This window comes from Neofelis nebulosa, chromosome 2, assembly GCF_028018385.1.
Source record: "Neofelis nebulosa isolate mNeoNeb1 chromosome 2, mNeoNeb1.pri, whole genome shotgun sequence".
Taxonomy (NCBI): domain Eukaryota; kingdom Metazoa; phylum Chordata; class Mammalia; order Carnivora; family Felidae; genus Neofelis; species Neofelis nebulosa.
Genome location: NC_080783.1, coordinates 206,836,842 through 206,859,622, shown reverse-complemented (window position 1 = coordinate 206,859,622; position 22,781 = coordinate 206,836,842). Strand labels below are relative to the sequence as shown.

Here is a 22,781-nt window from a genome sequence, read left to right as displayed (position 1 = left end):
TCACTGGGGTGCCTGGCTGGCTCAGTCAGTAGAGCATGTGACTCTTGATCTCGGGGTTGTGAGTTCGAGCCCCACACTGGGTGTAGAGATTACTTAAAAATAAAATCTTTAAAAAAAAAATCTAAGTCACTACTGTAAGAGCTCACATAAATTTATATAAGCCTCCTTTGCAATGTCAGTTATCAGTCGAATCACCTTATATATTTATTAATAAATTAACTCTTAAATGTTCTCCACTCCTCTCTCATCTCATATTTCCTAACTAGATTGGAAAATTAACAGGGACAATGCCACTTTCTTCTTACTTTTCCCCACAGTCCTCCTGTAGTCCACAGGAGGCATTAAATGAATGTTGCCCCTGTACCAGTCACTCACAGCCACTATCAGAACAATGTGTTATTTCTGAGGGAAAGCTTAAAAAGTGCATCTCAAAGAATTCTAGACAGAAGAAAAAAGTCCTTGATCATTCAGAAGACAGTAATGGCACTCTGAATAGCAGTATCACTAATTCTTGTAACTATCAACTATAGCATCTGCCACAGTGACTTTTTTTTTTTTTTTTTTTTTTTTTTTTGGTGACATTTCTTTTTGATAGTTGAGGGCCTCTGAGAAGGGGCTAAGTTAAAGGATTTCCATGATCCATTCCAACCCTCATATTCTAAGACTCTGATTCCTTTTATTGTCAATCGGAGCATTAAATAATGCTGGACACTATGGTTGTTTAGGGGCTGAACGATGAGTCAGCAGGTGAAGCCATTTGTGAGAAGCAGTTTCATTACACTTCCAACAACAGAGAAGCCAGCAAAAGACAGCTGCCATTGTTTACATTGCTGAACATGCTGTCGGTTTCACAGGCCTGTAAAACCACCTATTGTCAGCAAGCCCCATTTCTCTTAGTTAAGGGTTAAGAAGCACCAGACTTGGCTACCAGTTCCTAAAGCACAGTGAACAATCTCTTTTCTCAAAGCAACAACTAATATAAGTGCCTAAAAGAACATTCAAGAACCATTCTTGCAACAGGCAATGTGCCTCCATTTACAACAATCTGAGTCTCTTCAAAGACTACTCAAGTTATACATGCTCAGACACAGAAAAAAATGTTTCCAGTAAGAAAAACGAGGGTATTTAAATGAAACATACACACACCCACACAATGTTGTTAACTACCTAAACGCACAATTCAGAGCTCCTTTAAAAGAACGGAGAATAAGGACGCAAAATATATGAATTGCTACTCTTGAGAGCTAGCGAGTCCAAGCAACCGAAAACCCCATGGAATTACTTTCTCTTATGGTTTTAGTTTCAACTCCGTTTCACTTCTCAGAACCAGAAGTGTTTCATCTTTAAGAATCTTGCTGTCCTAAGAAGGATCCCCTCCAAATACATTTTTCATTTCAAAGTTGTGATTTCCAATGAAGGACTGAACTGAAAAAGACCTCCCAACTGGTTTCTAGTTTCATATACAATGACTCATCTAGACATTAAACCTAAGTTAATTTCCCTTTCATTTCAAAGGCAGATTAACCTAGTATTTCAAATTCCTCGCCGAATTAATAAGATATAGATCTGTATGTCTATCTACCTACATATATATATACCTACATTTATAAATATATGTATGGGGCACCTGGGTGGCTCAGTCGGTTGAGCGGCCGACTTCGGCTCAGGTCGTGATCTCGCGGTCCGTGAGTTCGAGCCCCGCGTCGGGCTCTGTGCTGACAGCTCAGCTCAGAGCCTGGAGCCTGTTTCAGAATCTGTGTCTCCCTCTCTCTGACCCTCCCCCGTTCATGCTCTGTCTCTGTCTCAAAAATAAATAAACGTTATAAATATATGTATACACACACGCACACACACACATCTGTCTATATGTCACTATATATAGTGTCACAGGGCGCTATGACAAAAGATGCCCTAACTTGTGCTGAGCAGGAACTATTCACCATTATTTGAGTATCAAGACCATATGCTTATAAACTATAAACTTATAAATTCATAAGCTATCTACCATGAATCTGCTAACCAAACATGCACTCACTTAAATCAGAACTGTGTATTTTGGGGCACCTGGGTGGCTCAGGTGACTAACTCTTGATTTCGTCTCATGTCGCGATCTCATACTTCATGAGATCAAGCCTCACACTGGGCTCTGCACTGACAGCTAGGAGCCTGCTCAGGATTTTCTCACTTTCTCTCTCTCTGCCTGTCCCCCACACACATGCACTCTCAGAAAAACATTTTTAAAAAAAGAAACTGTATCTGTTTTTTCATATATATAAAGTTCAGGGTGCCTGGGTGGCTCAGTCTGTTAAGCATCCGACTCTTGGTTCCATCTCATGACTCTTGGTTTCAGCTCAGGTCATGATCTCGCAGTCTGAGTTGAAGCCCCACATTGGGCTCTGCAATGACAGCATGGGGCCTGCTTGGGATTCTCGGTCTCCCTCTCTCTGCCCCTCCCCCACTTGCTAGCTCACTCTCTCTCAAACAAACATTTTTAAAAAATAAATAAAATATGTGAAATTCAAGTGATCTTTAAATGCATGTTGGGTAACAACCATGGAAATTTACATAGCTCCAAGTTTTCTTGAACACAAATATCTATGCATGTTTCATAAATCTGGAAAACTGCAGATAAGAAAATAAACAAACTCAAAGCCACCCTCAGTAAAAGTATATACAACCTACTTTTAAAAGTTCCAAGTAAAAATTATAACTCACACGTCAACCTTGGATTCGAATTCTTTTTTTTTTTTTTTTTTTTTATTTTTTATTTTTGGGACAGAGAGAGACAGAGCATGAACAGGGGAGGGGCAGAGAGAGAGGGGGAGACACAGAATCGGAAACAGGCTCCAGGCTCCGAGCCATCGCCCAGAGCCCGACGCGGGGCTCGAACTCACAGACCGCGAGATCGTGACCTGGCTGAAGTCGGACGCTTAACCGACTGCGCCACCCAGGCGCCCCTCGAATTCTTTACTACAAATACATAAACCAATCCCGCCTCCTAACAACCTTGCAGAATGGTCCTTCTAAATCTCAAAATGACCGTTATCATTCCCCTAGCCTACAGCTGTGATGGCTCCCCTCTGTCATCTGGGTGAACTCCCAGCTCCTTAGTCTGACTTATAATGCCTTTTCTGTGGCCTCTATCTGTCCACTTCTTCACTCCAAACTGTTACCCTAGCAATGCTGAACAAGTCATTTTTCACTGTCTTGAGTTTCTGTACATGCTGATTCCTGGCTGGAATACTCTTTTCCCAACCACTTTCTTTCATATGGCACATTCATCCTTCCAGATTCAATTTAGAGGTGTCCCCTTCTTGAGGAAGCCTCTTCCCTCATTCCTCCCAATCCTCCTCCACCCCACCCCCTAGATGAATGACCCTCCCCAGAGCTCCCACAGGCCTTGTGCTTACTGACTCCTGTTCACTTACCTTCTTATATATGTCTTATATATGTCTCCTGCAGTAGGACTGTAACTCTCTCAAAGACAAAGACTTATTTCTAATCCCTCAGTGCTCAACAAACATCTACTGAATGACCAAAACAGAATAAACAAGAAAAGAACTTTTTCTTTAAAAACCTATGGAGAATGTATCCCAATTCTGCTTTGTTTTACACTCCATGTGAAACAGCTTGCCAAATCATCAGTCCCCAGTGAGTATAAATATTGAACTAAGCAGTTACCAATTTGTAAGCCAGTCTCCTTAGGTCCACAAATTCATCATCCATGAGCTATTTTCACTGTTTCAAAAAGCCTAAGAAATTGTAAGTCAATCCACAATAATGAGGCAAAGACTGGCTAACTAAAACATCAGTTCCTTTTCTTCCGCTTAAAATGTACCAATTACGAGTGGTAACAATGAGTTTATTATGCTATGCTTAATTCCTGATCAGCATATAAAGATCTTTCATTAAAAATGTGAATTCAGGGGTGCCTGGCTGGCTCAGCTGGTAGAGCATGCAACTCCTGATCTCAAGGTCATGAGTTTGAGTGCCACACTGGGCTTAGAGTTTACTTTAAAAAAAAAAAAAAAAAAAAAAAAAAATGTGGATTTAAAAAAAATTTTTAATGTTTATTTTTGAGACAGAGCACGAAGTGGGGGAGGGGCAGCAAGAGGTTGGGGGGGGGGGGGGCGGGGGGGATACAGAATCTGAAGCAGGCTCCAGGCTCTGAGCTGTCAGCACAAGAGCCCGAAACAGGGCTTGAACCCACGAACAGAAGTATCATAACCTGAAGTCAGACACTTAACCAACTGAGCCACCCAGGCACTCCCAAAACATGTAGATTTAAAGTGATGATTTTGTAACTGCTGCCCAGAATCCCAACAGCAGCCCATAAACAGCCAAGGCAGGTAGTAAGTGATTTAAAGGTTTTTAAAGGTTGTTTTAAACTATAAAATATGTGGTTATTATAGAAAATAGGCAAAAGTATAGACAAATGTAACTACCCAAACCAAAGCCTTTCCAGGACTAATTTAAACTTGCAAAGAAACACTGGAAAGAATTTCTCTTCAGTCTCCAATCTTCCTTGAATGTAGCAACAATTACACAGGCAGAGTTCAGAGTTTAAACCGAAAGGCTACCTTTCACATATTAAGTATCACTTTCTCCTGTCTATATAAAGCTCGGTGGAAACCAAATCTGGAAAGCTGTAAGACTGTTTTCGGAGTTCTCTCTCCTCCTTCCCCTCAGCAGCTTCTTCGTCTTTCCTGTAGCTTCGCCATCTTCACATCAGCAGACACTGCATCGACTACTAAGAACATCTGCTTTCCTCTGGACTCTCTGTTATGCTTCTATTTCCACAGATTTGTCTAGCCCTCTCTGCTCATCTGACCTCCATCTCCTTATTTCCAAACATGTCCAGTTTACTTCCATCTGTTAAATGAGTAAGGGCACCTAAGAGGCAGAGGCCCCATCAGGTTTATTTTATATCTCTGTCAACAACTAGCACATGCTGTTATTTAATAAACACTTGTTCCTTTGGTCATTTAATAAATAATTATTGTGTATGTACCAAGCATCAGGCACTATTAGCTTAATATGTGGAATCAAAACAATGATATTTCCCTTCCCCTTTCTACTTCTCTCTTTTCTCAAGATTTCATTACATTTTTCCTTCTCCCTTGAGCATCTTAACCTTGCCATTACTAGTTATCCTGTTCCCTTCAGTTGAGCCTTCACCTGAAAAGTAAATAAGCTACTTTCATAAATACCCTAGAAGACAAATACCCTTATCATGGACACTAATTTTCACAAATGCTAACTTTATGAACAGACCAAAGCCTTCAATTTAATGAAAAGCATGGGTAGACTTACTTTCTGCACCGAGACTCTGTGTTTGATAAATAAATGATTAAATAAAGAAAGGAACAATTACAGTCTAAAGGAGATTAAGGAGAAATAATAACCAAATGCAATGTGGGATGCTGAAACAGAAAAGGAATAGTGGAAAAGCCAGTAAAAATTATAATAAGGTTTGCGGTTTGTTAATAGTGTATCACTGTTAATTTCCAGTGCTTGATAACTGTAATATGGTTATGGAAGATGTTAACATTAGGGGAAGGAGACAAGGTATGTAAGAGAACTCCTACTACTATTTTGGCAAGTTTTCTTTAAGTCTAAATTATTCAGGGTTCGGGGCATCTGGCTGGCTCAGCTGGTGGAGCATGTAACTCTTAGGATCTTGGGGTTGTAAGTTCAAGCCCCATGCTGAGTGTTGCAATTACTCAAAAATAAAATCTTTAATTAAGTTCAAATAAAGTTTCATTTTTTTAAAGAGGCTGACAATACCTTGCTCCTATTTAGTTCACATGCTAATGTCAAAGGCCTTTATAACTAAAAGACCTAATACAAACCGTTAGATGAAAGGATATAAGGTATTTTGCTGCTTCACAAAATATCAATGACATACCTAGAAATAGCATAAAGACTCCTAATTTTCTAAACTCTACATAAAGGTTACTAGATAGGATGACTGTATAATTTACCATCCAAACCAGGACCATTACAGGAGAAAGGAGATCTTAAGTCAAAGTGGTTACTGTTATTAAAAATATCAAATCAACTTGAGTCTGTACTAACTTGATGCTTTGGCAAGTTAGAGGCATCTCCCTCAAGCTCAGAACAAATGCCCCTGGGAGACCGGACCAGAAAGGTACACCAAAGATCCCCAAAGACGACTGCATAAAAGGAAAATAAGCCAGTACATGCTTATATGCTTGTATCTTTTAATTACGATTTTCAAAAGTCAAGAATAAGGGGCACCTGGGTGGCTCAGTCAGCTCAGTTCATGATCTCAAAGTTCATGAGTTCAACCCCCGCCTCAGGCTCTGTGCTGACACCTTGGAGCCTGGAGCCTGCTTTGGATTCTTGGTCTCCTTCTAGCTCTGCCCCTCCCCCGCTCATGCTCTCTCTCAAAAATAAAATAAATGTTAAAAATAAAATAAAATAAAATCACTGACTTTCCAGAGCAGCATTCAGCTTTCACTATCTTACCTAAAATGTACCACATTCAAGTATACTCACCCAGTCACAACGTAAAAATTAAGCTAAGGTCAAGTACTCTGCTGTCTGCGTTTGAAACAGCAGTTACCTCAGGAAGTTGGACTGGTTCCAAATTCTTATACTTCTAAAAAGGATCAACAATGTAATATTGAAAGTATCAGATGAATATATTAGCCTCAAAGTCTCAACAATATTAATCAGGTACTTGAGGTCATTAAAATTTTCCATCGGTAATTAAGATACACTTTCTTCACGTATTTAATGAGCTAAGCTAAAGATATACATAACAATTTATAAGACTTAAAAGTAGATAAAATCTTAAAAAATAAGCAACCCCATTCCCACACTGTAATATTTCAAGTCACTGAAGAGACTTTGCGTGTATGTGTGTGTGTGTGAGACTGTGTGACTGTGGAAAATCTTTGTCCAAAACCATTTTTATTAGACCTGAAAGGTTACAAAAAGCCTCATTAATGTGGTCTTTTCCTGAATAGCAGAAAGGATCCTATTAGACAAGAGGTGAGCAGTATTTCCCAATTTTTTCTTTATAATAATATACACATTAGAATAGCCTGAGGGTATAACCTAATAAATACAAAATCAAATTTAATTTGAAACTTATATAAATGCTCTAGGCAGAACTAATATCCTATGTGAAATACAATAATACAAATAACCCAAGAATTTGTAACTTACAATTTCAATTCTTCCCAGCACAGCAAAATAGTCAAATGCCCATATGTTATTTTTCACAAAGCTATCACTGCTTAATAGGAATTTATCTTAATAATAAAGATAGGCAAAATCTCTTTTGAGTAGCTCTTCTGTTTTTTTAGGCATTATACAAGAGGTGGAAATGATCAAAATTCATTTCTTCGATAAGTCATATTTCATAAATAGCACACCTCACAAAATCTCAAGCATTTAATAGATGATAAAACCTTAAATGTATTTCTGTGATGTCATTCCTAGTCTCTTAATCTTTCCTGTTCCTTATTTCAACTTGCACATGGCAGGGCACCTGGCTGGCTCAGTCAGTAGAGCAAGCAACTCTTGATCTCAAGGTTGGGTGTTCAAGCCCCACGCTGGGTGGAGAGATTACTTAAATAAATAAATCTTCCAACTTTCACACCTCAACAAATCTTCAAAAACACTGTTTCCATCATGTCAGTTTCCCAATAAATAAAAAACAGAAACAAAAGAAATACAATTGATTTTTGACAAAGCATCAAGACAATTCAAAGAATGCTCTTTTCAGCAAATAGTACTGAGACAACTGAATAGTCACATGCAAAAGAATAAATCTGGACCTCTACTTCACATCATACACAAAAATTAGCTCCAAATGGATCAAAGACCTCAGTGTAAGAGCTAAAATTGTAAAAATCTTAGGGTAAACAAAGGAGTAAATTTCCATGACCTTGGATTAGGGAAAGCCTTCTTACACACACACTAAGGAGGCACAAATGACAAAAGGAAAAAAAAAAAAACACATAAATTTGATTTAATCAAAATTAAAAATTTTTGTGCATCAAAGGACACTATCAAGAAAATGAAAAGACAACCCACTGAATGAGAAAAAATATTTGTAAATGTTATATCTGATTAGGGACTTGGATCTAGAATATATAAAGAACTCTTAACAACTCAATAATAAACCCATTAAAAACCGGGCAAAGGATTTGAACAGACATTTCTCCAAAGACAGATGGCCACTAAACACAAGAAAAAATGCTCAATATCATTAGCCATCAAAACCATAATAAGGTATCACTTCACACCCACTAGGATGGCCTATAATAAAAAAAGATAATGACAAGTGTTGCAACCCTCATACTTTGCTGGTAGGAATGTAAAATGGCGCAAACTTTGGAAAAAGTTTGGCACTTTCTCAGAATGTTAAACGTGGAGTTACCTTATAAAACCTAGCAACTGTACCAAAGTATATACCCAAGAGAAATGAAAACATATATCCACGTTAAACATTCATAGCATAACTATACGTAATAGTCAAAAAGGTGAACAACCCAAATGTCCACCAACTAATGAATAAATGTGACAGAACAGTATTCAGCAATTGAAAAAAAGTATTGAAACATACTACAATGCAGATGAACCTTGAAAACATTATGCAAAGTGAGAGAAACCAGTCACAAGAGACTACATATTATACTGTATCATTTATATGAAATATGCAGAATGGGCAAATCTACAGAGGCAGAAAACAGATTAGTATTTGCTTCAGGCAGAATTAGGGAGGTGGAAATGGGAAGTCCAATGGGTTTCTTTTGGGAGTGATGAGAATGTTCTAAAATTGATTTTGGTGGTAGCTGCACAACTCTGTGAACATAAAATTACTGAATGGTAGACTCTAAACGGGTGGCTTGTGTGGTATGCAAACTGTGTTTCAATAAAGCCATAAAAAAAAAAAAAGTAACGGTTTCTTTCCCACAAATGAAGCCTAACCTTCTCTTATTTTTTTAAACATTTATTTATTTTTGAGACAGAGAGAGACAGAGCATGAACGGGGGAGGGTCAGAGATGGAGGGAGACACAGAATCCGAAGCAGGCTCCAGGCTCTGAGCTGTCTGCACAGAGCCCGACGCGGGGCTTGAACCCACAGACGGTGAGATCATGACCTGAGCCGAAGTCGGAGGCTCAACCGACTGAGCCACCCAGGCGCCCCTAACCTTCTCTTATGATTCAAAGCCCTCTAACACGTGGATCCATTATTTCAAGCATTCTACCACAAGAGCCCTCCACTCCAAGCACACTAATAAGGATTCTCACAACCCAGCATACAGCATGCTTATTTCAAGCCCAAACCTTTGTTCAAGCTGATTGCTCACTCACCACAATCCACTCCCCTCTGCCCATCCAAACCCTGACCATAGTCTTAAACTCTTGTTTCCAATATTTTTTTAAATTCACCTTTCAGTTCAAATTCTTTCTCTTATATGCTATTTTCTGGAGTCTAGAAAAAGCCAGGAGTCTTCCCACCCTTTCTTACATCCCTCTCTATTCTACCTTTCCATTCTCACTGTAAAATACTGTATTCTGGGGGCACCTGCATGACTCAGTGTGTTAAATCTCCAATTTTGGCTCAGGTCCTGATCTCGCGGTTTGTGAGTTTGAGCCCCATGTCAGGCTCCGCACTGTCAGCTCCCCGGGAGCCTGCTTCAGATTCTGTGTCTCCCTCTCTCTCTGCCCCTCCCCTGCTTGCACTCTGTCTCTCTCTCTCTAAGGTGAATAAATGTTTTTTAAAAATGCTGTATTCTGGCTCAAAATTGGCTGTATTTACTTTACCGCCACCCTGTTCCCCTACCCCCCCCCCGTCCTGTCATTCCAAAATTGTTTGTTCAAGTTCTCTAACCCCACATGAATCCCTTATTGTTTTTTCCTCCTTTCCTCCTTCCTTCCAATCACTCTATGTAACATCAACATTTCCTGAAAAACAATTAAAGGAGCTATCATGATAGCATGTATACATTCCAAAACTATCTGGAGTAAATACCACCTTGGCCACCAGTCTTTTTTTTTTTTCTTGTTTTAGTTTAATATGCTTGAATACATGAAGATGAATTCAAAAGGATGGTTAAAAAATGTACATATTTGTAGGAGCAAAAAAAACCTGTGAAGTTACATCAAATTTAATGTTATAAATAATGCAAAACATTTTGGCCACAGTAACTCAAAAACATTTGACTTACTGATAAAGGTTTCAGCTCTTATCTTTCTAATGTACAGTCCTACCTTCTGAGTACAAATCAAAGGTAAAAGAGTATCCTCAAGAAAACCTTGCCAAAGAACAAAAAATAATTCATTCCAAATTAAGAAAACCAACCAAAAAGCCTTTTCTGCTGGTGGAGAATTAAATAACAAAATAAGATACAAAACTATATATATACATATATATACGTGCACATATACATATGCACATACATATGTATACATACGTATATATATACACACATATGTCATTTTTTAACAAAATTGTCAAGTGTTGAAAAAAAAAAGCCTTTATATGTAATTTGACCTCAAGTTATGTTACAAAAAAAAAAGGGCAGAATTTAAGCCCCTTAAAGTCCATAGAAAAAAGTATAGAAGGGGAGCCTGGGTGGCTCAGTGGGTTAAGAGTCTGACTCTTGATTTTGGCTTAAGTCCTGATCTCGAAGTTTGTGAGATCGAGCCCAGGGTTGGCACGCAGCCTGTTTGGGGCTCTTCCTCTCTCCCTCTCCCCCTCCCCTGCTTGCTTGCCTGCACAGTCTGTCTGTCTCTGTCTCTCTCAAAATTAAATAAAAACTTTTAAAATTTTTTTTAAAAAAAGGAAAAGAAGAAAGTACAGAAAAAAATATACCAAAATGTTAACAGTGGTTGTCTCTATATACTAAGATTATGAGTGACTTTCTACTTATCCATATTTTTTAATTTCCTGATTTATGTTACTTGTAGAATCATAAAACAAAATTTGTAATAGTAACATTTAACTATAAATGTTTTTCCTCTTTGGCCTTCTACCAACCCTAATCACATGTATCTATTCTTCAAAGGCAACTCAACCAAATTAGATGACTTTGTAAACTGGGTCCATGTTATTCCATCTCAAATAAAATTATGGAACTATTATCAATTACGTATCAGCACAAAACAATTTTAGGGCAGTCTTGTGGTTCCATCTATATTAGCCCTAAAACTTATCCTAAAACAGATCCCCAGACTAACTTAACCAACATTTCAACAAACATTTACAGATTTCCTATCTGCCACGGCCTGCTCCAAGTGCTGGCAGTTCAACAGCAAACCAAACTGACAAAAATCTCTGCCTTTAGGGACCTCACATTCTACTGATAAAATTTAGAATCTCATGAGAGGGAACACACATGGGCTTGAAAAAGTACAAAACTGCTACTAGTTAATAAAGGTCATAAAAACTGACAAATTTCAAATGTACTTAAAACAGTTTAAACTATCTTGGGGCGCCTGGGTGGCTCAGTCGATTAAGCGGCCGACTTCAGCTCAGGTCACGATCTCGCGGTCCGTGAGTTCGAGCCTCGCGTCGGGCTCTGGGCTGATGGCTCGGTGCCTGGAGCCTGCTTCTGATTCTGTGTCTCCCTCTCTCTCTGCTCCTCCCCCGTTCATGCTCTGTCTCTCTCTGTCTCAAAAGTAAATAAAAAACGTTAAAAAAAATTTAAAAAAAAATAAATAAACTATCTCAAATTTCAGCTGAGGCTACAAGATTCAAAAACTCCCTCTGGTTGGCAGCAAGCCAAAGAACTAGGAGCCATTTGAGAATTCAGAAGTAGCTTGGGATCTTGCAATACTTCATCGATGTAAATCTCAGCTGCAATGTATACACTGCTTGAAGTCAGGCACCTGGCTATTAATCAGTAAACAGTCTCCTATTATATTAGCTCGGAGTATTATTCCTAAAATAAAAATAGATCGTGTCTCATCACAAGAGTTTACTCCAAAATTTACTTTCCCTTATACCTCATAATGAATTACCTGTTATCATCAACGAGAGCCAGCCAGCATCCGGCCATGGCCACCTTATTTTACGGTCTCAAGTCATCATACAATCTTTGCTGTCACAAGAGGCGAAGATAAGGAAGTCACAGAGGCATTTCAGTCTGTCTAATTCTAACTTTATTTTTGTTTAATATAGTCCTTTTTTTTAAAGTTCATGTATTTATTTTGAGAGAGAGAGAGACAGAGAGTGAGAGGTCGCACAGGAGGGGCAGAGAAAGGGAGAGAGAGAGAGAGAGAGAGAATTCCAAGCAAGCTTCACACTTCAGCGCAGATCCCAATGCAGGGCTCAAACTCACAAACCGTGATGAGCCAAAATCAAGGGTCCGACATTTAACCAACTGAGCCACCCAGGCGCCCCTAAATCTAACTTTAATAAGCCCCAAACCAGAGACTTCTAATATAAGCAAGGTGCCCTCCGCATGATCCATGCTAGCATGCTTCTAATGTCAATATGTCACCACAGAAACATGTTACTGACCATCAGACAAAGAATCCATTAGTAGGTCTCTACAAATCCTTCCTACCTACTTGGAAGAACAAAACAAACCTCACACCATAATCTTCAGACTTATAAACCACTGTAATTCAAGAGAGTCACTTAATAAACTATTCTAATTCCTCCATTTTAGAGAAAGGGAAACTGATGCCTAGAGCAGTTATGTGACTATTCCAGGATAATACCTCTATAAAAATTGAAAACTCAAACTCACATCCAGATTTTTTTTTAACTCCAAATCAGGTACACTTCTCAACACATCAAGCTAAATTTACTTATATTTCAAAGCTAGCTGGTACTGTTTCCAGGTCAAAATCTAGTTTCAAAAGGACAGGGAGGTATTATGGGAGGAGTGGGAAGGAGACTAGGAAAGGACCAACCACAGAGATCAGATCTGAAATGTATCTTCTCATACTCTAATTCTTCAGATTATGGTGCAGAAGATACTTTGAATCTGTGGCAACTGTGTTTTGGTTACCATGTTCTGGGCTGCCTCCTCCAGCTTCTCTGCTCCTGCTAAAACCATGAAACGTGACTGAAATCCATTTACTAAAGTTCTATGCAGCAGCAACAGCAATGGAATTGGCAAAAGTCAGCTGGCAGGAGAAAGCTCTGACACCTCAGGTAATTCTTACTCAATTCTTCTAATGTAGCTTAGATGTCAGTTTCTTCTAAGCTCTAATTCCTCCTTTCCATAAGACTAAGTAAGCTCTTACAGCAGAGTTATGAAGGTACTTGCCTCATGGTATTGTCATTCACTTGTCGGGACCAACTTCTTTGAAGGCAAAAGCTTTTCAAACCTAGATCTAGCATAGCACTGAGTCTGACACACAGTAGGTGCTCAAAAAAAGAACAAATGCATTTTAAAACCTGCCACTTACATTAAATCCCCAATATAAATGGCTAAAATGTGGCAACCCTATTATGATTTAAAGCATGGTTTTCAGGGCGCCTGGGTAGTTCAGTCAGTTAAGCGTCCAACTCTTGTTCTCTGCCCCGCCCCTGCTTGCATCCAAGCAAGCTCTCTCTCAAACTAAATAAACATTAAAAGAACAAAAATAACAAAACATGGTTTTCAAATATTTTTTAGCAACAGAACTTTTTGTAAAAATCTTATCAAAAACCCCAATGTGGAAAACCAACATATCATCAGTCTTTAAGTGGTTTCATCTCCGTCTGACAGAAAATACCACACTTTAAGACTTGTAAGCCTAGGAGCGGCGGAGGCAAGAGCCAGTGTGACTCCGGCGTCTAAGTCACGTTCTTCCTTCTGCATCATCTTGCATCCATCTCCCCCTCTTCTTCCTGGAAGAGGATCTGCCCTTTAAGACCACACATCCATCTTTGTTGGTGGTGGGGCTTAGGAATAGAGAGACTGCTGGCCGCTTCATGAGTTAAGAGTTCTAGTTGCTAGTTACAATGGTATTTTGCTGGAGGCCTTGCTAACTTCTGAACAAGCAGAAACAGGCACGGAGTCAAATGAGGCAGGCCTATTCTTATGCTGCAAGGCCCAGTGAGGTACAGATAACCTACTTGTCTAGCAGTACGTGGCTATGAACTAATTAAAACAAGATACAGTATCATGGCAGTCTAGATTACTCCACAGAGCCTCTTTACTGTATACAGACCTTCCCCTAGCTACTTCCCACTCTCGCAGACGTGGTAAGAAGGAACGTGGCACAGTAGAAAGGACGCTTGTGAGCTTTGGAGCTAGTCATACCACGGTCTGAACTGCGGGCCACCAATTACTAGATGGACAACCTTGGGAACATTATTTAACTTCTCTGCTCTTCAGTTTCCTCATCTATAAAACAGAGACACTACCTACCTCGTAAGGATTCTTGTGAGAATTAAGTAAAACCATGCATGTATGGTACCTAGAGGAGTAGGCACTCAATAAATGAATACTATTATTATTACTCAGATCTAGCTTTGGTAAAGAAGCAAAAAAGAGAAAAAAACAAATGTTATTGGCTTCAACCTACAAAACTGAAAATCAACACAGAAAACAAAACAAAAAGCCAATGGGCATACTTGTTTTTAAAATATGTCATTTTGGGGTTGCCAGAGGCCTTTACCAAATCTAGTTCCTTCAAAGAACCCACTGCCCTGATTTTTTTAACCAAACTGGCTGCCCCAAAACAGTAACTAGACTCCCCAGAAGTGTCAGCAGCTCTGGGAGAAATGACACCCTGAAGTCTTTCCGTATAAATAGAACACTGTGTATTCCTAACAGACTCAAAATTGTTCTAAGTCAGAACTATTTGGGCACCTAAATTCAAACTCATTTACCTTTAATTATCTGAAGGGTAAGCAATTTCCATCTAAAGGGACTAGGTTTTAAGGGGAGGTCCAAGAAGCCCCTGAAAATGTAAGCAACAGTCTCTGTGGAAAGGTCTATAAGCTTTCATCAAAAATGTCAAAGTTGTTTGTTACCCAGAAAAGGTTAAGAATCACTTTTAAGATGCTCAACAGAGCTTCTGGGAAGCTCATACGAGGAAGCTGGGTTGAGCATATCTCAAGGCAAGTATCTTTAAGTGCCAATTTCATAAACTATTCATATCGGATTATGTCATAAAAACTCTAAGCATCTTCCTGCCTCACCAGTAGCACTTTTCACAGCAGGGCTTATCCTTTCATCCCTGCCACCCTTCATCATGTCCCATTCCTTCCCAAGCCCCAATCCCTGCCTCTTTGCAGTCAAAGGCCTGTACCTGCAGTGGTTTTCTGGGCCTGCCATGTAAGAACAAAGTCTACTTGAGCAGGTCCCGGTTTATATTCAAGTTCATTACTGCCAACATTTCCCTTCATTTCTGATTTGTCACTTGAACACTAAGTACAAACGAAGGACACTTTGTCAGGTGAATCTCCTTTCAGTATTTTTACAAATTTAAAATACTACATGAACTTATTAATTCAATTCGAACACAACTGCACCCATATGTTTTGAGGAACTGGAGAGCTAACCAAGCCACAGAAAGAGCAACTCCAGCTTTCACCCCAGTATCAAAGTTTCCGTGCGTGTCAATTTATCACATAATGGCCACTCTCCTCAAACAGATACAAATTCCCACACTCCCTCAGGGTAGAAAAGCAGCACTGCTCTATTTGGATCCATTTTAACCAATTCCCCACTACCATGGATAACATTTCATCGTTTTGTTCTAATGAAATGTAACCTATACCTCATTTACTATACGAGCTTTTAGATTTTACTAACCGAAACCTTGCAGCACATAAAGCAAAAAGGTAACAGAACTGTGAAATACATCAAGAATTTTAATTTCTTCTGACATGAGGCAAAGCAAAAACGCAAAGCCACATAAAATCAACTACCCCATTATTACTACAAACAGGCGTTAAGAATCATCTCCATTGGAAATTACACCTTAAATTTATGCCCTTTAACAATTGTTGCAGTATTAGTAACTACTTTCATGTTGCAACCAACTCAGAGCTTTTATAAGTCCTTTCTTTGTGAAATGCCTTGAGAAAAAGCACATTTGAAACATCTGAGTCGCAGCTCCTTGTGTCCAAGTAACACCACCAAATTCACCAAGCACTGGTCCTTTACTTATCACTCTGCACATCAAGAACACTATGGGCTTCCTTTCAATGCTAAATTGCCAAAATAGCTCCAATTTAGGACTGAAGAGTTTACTTTGGTGGTATGGTACATAAGCTTATAACCCTAACCACGCATGAGCAGTCAAGACCAAAAAAAAAAAAAGACAAATTAGAAAGGAATTCAAACTCACTAAATGAAGATATGTTCAACAGATCCAGCACTGAGCTCCACCTTGAAGCAGGCAAATCAGCCAATCTTTTTTTTCCTAAAGTAAAGCAACTAGGGATACTGATCAAAACTAACCAGATTTTCCATGAGCAACACTAAGGTATCACTTAGCATTCTCAACCGTGAAAAATTCTTAATTGAACAGAATCATGCAGATTAAAAACATTATGAAATCAGTACACACATCACACTGGAACGGAATTTATCTTTACTCTGCACCACACTGCCTGGATTGAATAACAATATTTAGAGAACAGAGAAAATGACACTTGACAGAAACCAAAAGGATGACCTGAAATGACTCCAGAAGGGAGATACCTTTCCGTTCTCAAAGCAATCGATACAGGCAGGAGTCAAACTACGGACTGTGAAATCATCTGTGGACTTCACAGCAGTTATACGCTCTAACGCCCTACCCTCTCTGGAAGTCAAACACAAAATGACACAAATACAAAAACACAACACATCTAACATCCAATGGTTATTTATTGATTTACACGAATACAACGGATGGGGATGGAAGGTGCATGATGAAATGTTATTCTCAGGTAGGTAATACCTTTCTAAATCTCCGTGGAATTCATCAATTCATCGCTTTACCTTCACCGGCTAGTTTCTGACTAAAATACCTCGCCATCAAGTCTTTTCAATCAAAGCTGTCCAAAAATTCTACAATCGAGTAAATAACATGAAATTAGATACATTCAATGCTAGAATTTCCTCCAGGAGCCCTGATCCCCTCTAGACATCAGGCCTAAGAAAAGGAAATTAAAGTCTTTAAAAATATCCATCATAACGCAAGCCTTCCAAGAAGTGAGACTTTTGAGGGTGATGGGTAATGTCAGTTAACTTCCTCTTCCTTTAAAAAGGTCAAAGACAGGGAAGCGTCCGGTGTAACATTTCCTCCTCAGATCGCGTTCCACCACAAACCACATCACAACCCGCCCCCCCATCACTAAACAACATTAGCCAGAGGGGGTGCTTTCTGTACATTTTCACCATAGATTTAAAATCCAACTTACCTCAGAAACGAGCTGAGCTTAGTTTCAAACAGGAAATTTACCAACAAAGTTTATTATGTACTAATAATAACTAGGGAAGCCCACCAGGCCCCGCCGCAGGGGGAGCAAAAGGGAGATGGTGGAGGAGGAGGAGGAGGAGGAGGAGGAGGAGGAGGAGGAGGAGGACGACGACGACGTCGTGGTGGAGGAGGAAGAAGAGGAGGAGGAGGTGGTCGTCTAGGTCGTGGTGGTGGTGGGGGGGGGGAGCAGGGAGGAGGAGGAGGGGGAGCAGGGAGGAGGAGGAGGAGGAGGAGGAGGGTGTAGTCCTCACAACAATCAGAAAAGCCTTCCCCGCAGGGCTGGTCCCAGGCACAGCAAATTCGGCCTAATAAAGGGGGGCGGGGGGGGGGGGTGGTGCGAGGAGGGAGAGGCGGGGGGGGGGAGCGAGGAGGGAGAGGCGGGGGGGGTGGGGGGAAGCGAGGAGGGGGAGGCGGAGGGGAGGCGAGGAGGGGGAAGGGTCCCCCAGCTCTAAAAGGGAAGGGCTGCAGAGGCCGGGCCGAGCGGAGCTAGTTTTCACAGTACTGCAGAGGGTCCAGGGCCCCCCCCCCCCCCCCGCAGTGCTGCTGCCGCCGGGGCACCCCAAAAGCTCCGGCCCACCCGGCTGCGGGGACTCGGGCGGCAGCCCCTTCCCTGGCTGGACTGTGGCAGCCGGCAGGAGGGTCCCCGGGGAGCCACGGGCCCCCTGGGCTGTGGCGAGGAGCCGAAGGGCCGGCAGGAAGGTGAAAAGGATACTGTTGGGGCGCCTGGGTCTGGAGGGCCCTGATGTTCGGGTGAGGAGGGGCCGCTACCGCCGCCGCCGCCGCCGCTGCCGCCGCCGCTGCTGCTGCCGCCGGGTGAGGAGGCGGTACCGCTGCTGCCGCCGCCGCCGCCGCTCCGGTGCCGGGTCCGGTTCCTGCTGCAGCCGCTGAGCCTGATTTCAGAGCCGGTTTCTGCGGTAAACTCATGGCAAAGCGAAGCCACCAACCCCCCCAGAGCGGGACCGGGCGCGCCGGGGTGCAGGGGCCGGGGGCAGCGGGGGGGCGGGATGGGGGCAGACCCGGGGAGGCGGCGGGAGCGGGGGGCCGGGGGGAGTCTGGGAGGAGGAGGAGGAGGGGGCCGGGGCCGGTCACACACGCCCGCCGCCGCCGCCGCCGCCGCCGGCAGCAGCAGCCGCCCCGCGGGCCAGCACCACCGGCTGCCGGTCTCCGTGACAACGCGACCCCAGGGGGGGGGCCGGACCCGGCGGGGGCAGGAGGCGGAGAGACCGGACCTTTCACGGCAATATCCTCATGGGCCGGCGGCGGGGGGTCTTTATCCCCCTCCCCGGGGGAAGCGGCGCCCTTCTCGGTAGCGGGGCTCAGGCGATGCCGGCGGATTTTCTTCACTCAACGAGCAGAGCATCCAACATGGCGCTGCGGCCGCCTCCAGCAGTCCGGCAGGACGGCCGCTCGGAAAACTTCGGGCCTTTTCGGAGAGGCTCGGGAGGCCGAGGGTGGGAAGCACCTTCGGCTCTTTCCGGAGACTGAGAGCGGTCGGGATTCTTCGGAGACGCTCGGGGGCGTCTTCGGCCGCTGTTCGGGAGAGCTCTGGGGCTGACTCGCCTCCTCGGGAAAGATCGGCGAGAGGGGCTTCCCAGGCTCGCCGCCGCGGGGGTGCGGGTTGGAGGCAGAGACCAAAGGCGAGGTCTGGTCCGCCAGAACCCTCCCCTGCCGCCCAGCCTCGAAGAACAATGGCAACGGCCCTGGAGCCTGCGGTCCGCAGAGCCCTGCCCGCAGGGGCGGGAGGCAGCGAGGCGAGAAACCTCGGTTACAGTGGAAGGAACCGCTTAACCAGAGTGAAACCGCTGGAAAGGAACCCGCTGCGTGCATCTATTAGCATAATAAGTAGCACTCGCTGGCCTCTAATGCAGCTCGCGTCCATTGTGTCACTTCGCCCTAGTACACTCTGAGGGGTAAGTGGAGTGAGGAGCCTCGCTTCCAGAGCACTTTGAGGCCGGGAGAGGAAAAGTGACTGGCCCAAGGTCACCCATCTGGGAAGGGGCAGAGCCAAGCCTGGATCTGAATCCCACCTTCCTCTGGAAGACCCTTGCCGACTCCCAAGTTGCCTGAGGACCTGATGCAACCCTCATCTAATCAGCAGCCTGGTCCGGGGGTTCTGTGGACGGATTTTTCCAAGGCCTGCCCCATGACTGGAGCGCCCCTCGACCAGCAGCAGCTCTGCAGTGGCCTATGCCACGGTGACACTTGTCCTTCTCTTCCTACAGGGCCGACCAAGACCGCCCAGCCCCACCCCGCACATGCCACCCCAAGGCAGGGGCCTTGTCCTCGGCACAGGTGATTGAGTGGAAAGGAATCTCAGGGATCAACGGAATGATCCCAGCAGTAATGGTTACCAGGCACAGAGCACTTCATATTCATTATCTCATACAGTCCTGTTAAATAGACAGCACCCATTTTACAGGTAAAGAAACCGAAGCTCAGAAAGGCTCAATACTGTCACACAACAGGAGAGCTGAGAAAATTGAGGCTCAAAACGGACAAGAGACTTTCCCAAAGTCACCTGGACGGGTGTAGTTGACAGAGTCCAAACTCGAATGTGGTTATGACTCCTGCTACACTGCTCCTGTTGCCCTCCTTTATTTTTTCCCCCCAATTCACATAAAGCTCTACACATAGTGGGTGTTTAATTCCTGATAGTCCCTGCTAGCTCCAAATGCCTCATCCCCCATCTCCAGACTGGAAGACAGGAGTTACTTCATACACTGGAATCCTAAACCATTTGGATTTGTTATACCCGGTGATTTAGAATTGGATCTTCTGCTCTTCCCCAGGCATGACTGGCTCCAGGAAAAATTCCCATATGGCTCATTTCACCCAGATTCTCCCTCCGTATTCTGAGATCTCAGACTTCCTTCCCCAATCAAAACCTGTTCCCAGGAAAGAATTGGGCTTCTTTTTATTTACAGTAGATAACTGATAATTGCTTCGTTGCTATTCTCTAAACTAGTTTCATTTTCTAACTTAATCACAGCTATAAGCATCAGGTGATTGCTGTGTGCCTGGTCTGTGCTAAGCACTTTGTGAGCATTATCTCTCTTAAAACCGGAAAGACCTTGGGCAAAATAATGTAAAAGTCTCTGATAAGATTCTGGCCCCAGGCAATGAGGTGAGCCTTACAGAGAACAAAGTAAAAAAAGGTGGAGTGTTCTTTCATCCAAAAGCATGGCTCTACTCAACACCTCCCCTCTCACACGGAGCGGCTAGTATTTATTGAACACCTACTATGTGCCCAGGATACAACTCTGCTACACATTTCACTTAGACTTTTACTCCCCTCAACAACTATATCAGGTGTTCTTCTATCCTGTTTACAAATGAAGAAAGTGAGGCTCAAAGACCAGTAAAAGCAACCTGTATAACTTTGAAGTAGAAAGGCTGGTATTCAGACCCAAGGCATCTGACTCCAGGTCTGGTATGCCACATTTCCTTCAACATAGCAACCTCCCCACTGTGGGAGACGTTGTCGACACGCACAGCTGCTTTTGTGAACTTGCCTGCTAAGGGCCCTCCAAGGTTCCCCCTTTGTCTTCAGGATCCAGCCTAAATTGGAGATCCATCGTGACCTGGGCCCTGCCTCCATCCTGCCACTCACATCTGGAGTGGTCTACAGCAGACAAAGCCATTTTCCTTTTCCCGCCACCCCCCACGCCCCCCCCCCACCCTGCACCAAGGCCTGTCTGCAGACAGCTCCTACTACCTATAACCCCAAACCACCCTCTTTCCTAGCCCATTGGCTCATTCCTGCTCCTCTTGGTTGGCTCAGGCCTCACCTCTTCCAGGCAGCCTTTTCTCACTGCCCAGACTGAGCAAGGCTCCCAAAGCAGTGGATGCTTAGTTCTCAGGACACTCTGTTAAGCAACTAAGCACAGCCATTGGAATCAAATTACCTGAGTTTGATTCTCAGGCCTGCCTTTTTTTTTTTTTTTTTTTTTAATGTTTATTTATTTTTGAGAGCGAGACAGAGTGCGAGCCAGGGAGGCACAGAGAGAGACGGAGACACAGAATCCGAAGCAGGCCCCAGACTCTGAGCTGTCAGCACAGAGCCTAATGCAGGGCTCGAACCCAAGAGCTGTGAGATCATGACTGAGCCAAAGATCATGACTTAACCAACTGAGCCACCGAGGCGCCCCTCAGCCCTGCCTTTTATTAGCTGTATGACCTTGAAGAAATCAACCTCTCCAGACCTCGGTTTTCTCATCTGTAAAACAGATTCTACCTCCTATTATGAGAAATAAGGCAACAAATACAAAGCACTTAGTCCAGTCCCTGGCTCATAATAATTGTTGGATATGTTTCTTAGTCATTTAAAATATCCTGCATATCTAGCACTCAATAAATAGGATGTGAATGTTGCTGAAGGCTAGGATAATTGTGAATTATCAGAGGATTTCATGCTACCCTGGCATCCTGGGTATCCCAGAGCCCAGGCTAGGCCTCACTGTACAGAGAAAACAGGTCAAAATTTTTCCTGGAGCATACACCACTAGCCCACAAGAGGAGTGTTGTACCTTTGACTTCTGCTATTCCCAGAGCCCACCATGCTCCCTCTGTCACAGACCAGCATTCCACCCCCCAGAATAAATATACCTCTCCATCCTCGTTTAGAGAGCCAGCAGACAGGTGAAGATTTGGCTAATATATCTCATATGGCTGGGTGATGGAGTTTTGCTTATTTGTTATCATGTGGGGTCACTGCTATTTCTCTGAATGAAGATTGGGCTCAGGAGGGCCCCTTAACTTCTTAATTGAAAACTTTTGAAAACAGTGCTACAAGCTAGCGTTCTCTCCCCCTTTCATTTTTCCTCCTGGAGGAGACTGGCCTTTCAGCATGAAGACAAGCCATGTTATGCCAACAGAAGCCATCTTAGTAGACACAGAGGGGTTTATATATTGTTTGCTGTTCGACTCAACAACATGCAAACACCAAGGCCTGACAAGGGTAGAGCTGGGCATGAACCTTGGTGATCCAAGATCTAGACCCTAGTGAGTTAAGACCTAGAGATGGGAAACCAAGAAGGTTTAAAAACAAAAAGGGGGGCTCCTTGGTGGCTCAGTCAGCTGAGCATCTGAATTCAGCTTAGGTCATGGTCTCGTGGTTCATGAGTCTGAGCCCCACATGGGGCTAGCTGCTGTCAGCTCAGAGCCTGCTTCAGATCCTCTGTCCCCCTTTCTCTGCCCCCCCTCCCCTCTCTGTCTCTCTCAAGAATAAATAAACATTAAAAAAAATATTTTTAAAAAACATAGAAAAGGAGAATTGAAGGCTGAGGAAGGAGAGAATTGAGGGCACCCATGTGAAGTGGTCGTGGGTGGAAGGAGAGAAGAAATAGTTTGCCCTATTCCCTGTACTGTAAACATGTTCA

At 43.0% G+C, this 22,781-nt stretch overlaps 1 protein-coding gene across 2 annotated transcripts in view; it reads right to left on the bottom strand.

The window, feature by feature from the left end:
• Window positions 1-18,293, bottom strand: part of EIF4G3 (eukaryotic translation initiation factor 4 gamma 3) — a 320,627-nt gene extending 302,334 nt beyond the window's left edge. Inside the window, exon 1 of one of the 2 annotated variants that reach the window (XM_058718791.1) lies at window positions 18,116-18,293. The gene's annotated coding sequence lies outside the window, so the exon portion shown is untranslated. The remainder of the gene's footprint in view (window positions 1-18,115) is intronic. The other variant, XM_058718790.1, reaches the window with a different exon arrangement.
• Window positions 18,294-22,781: the final 4,488 nt, after the last annotated feature.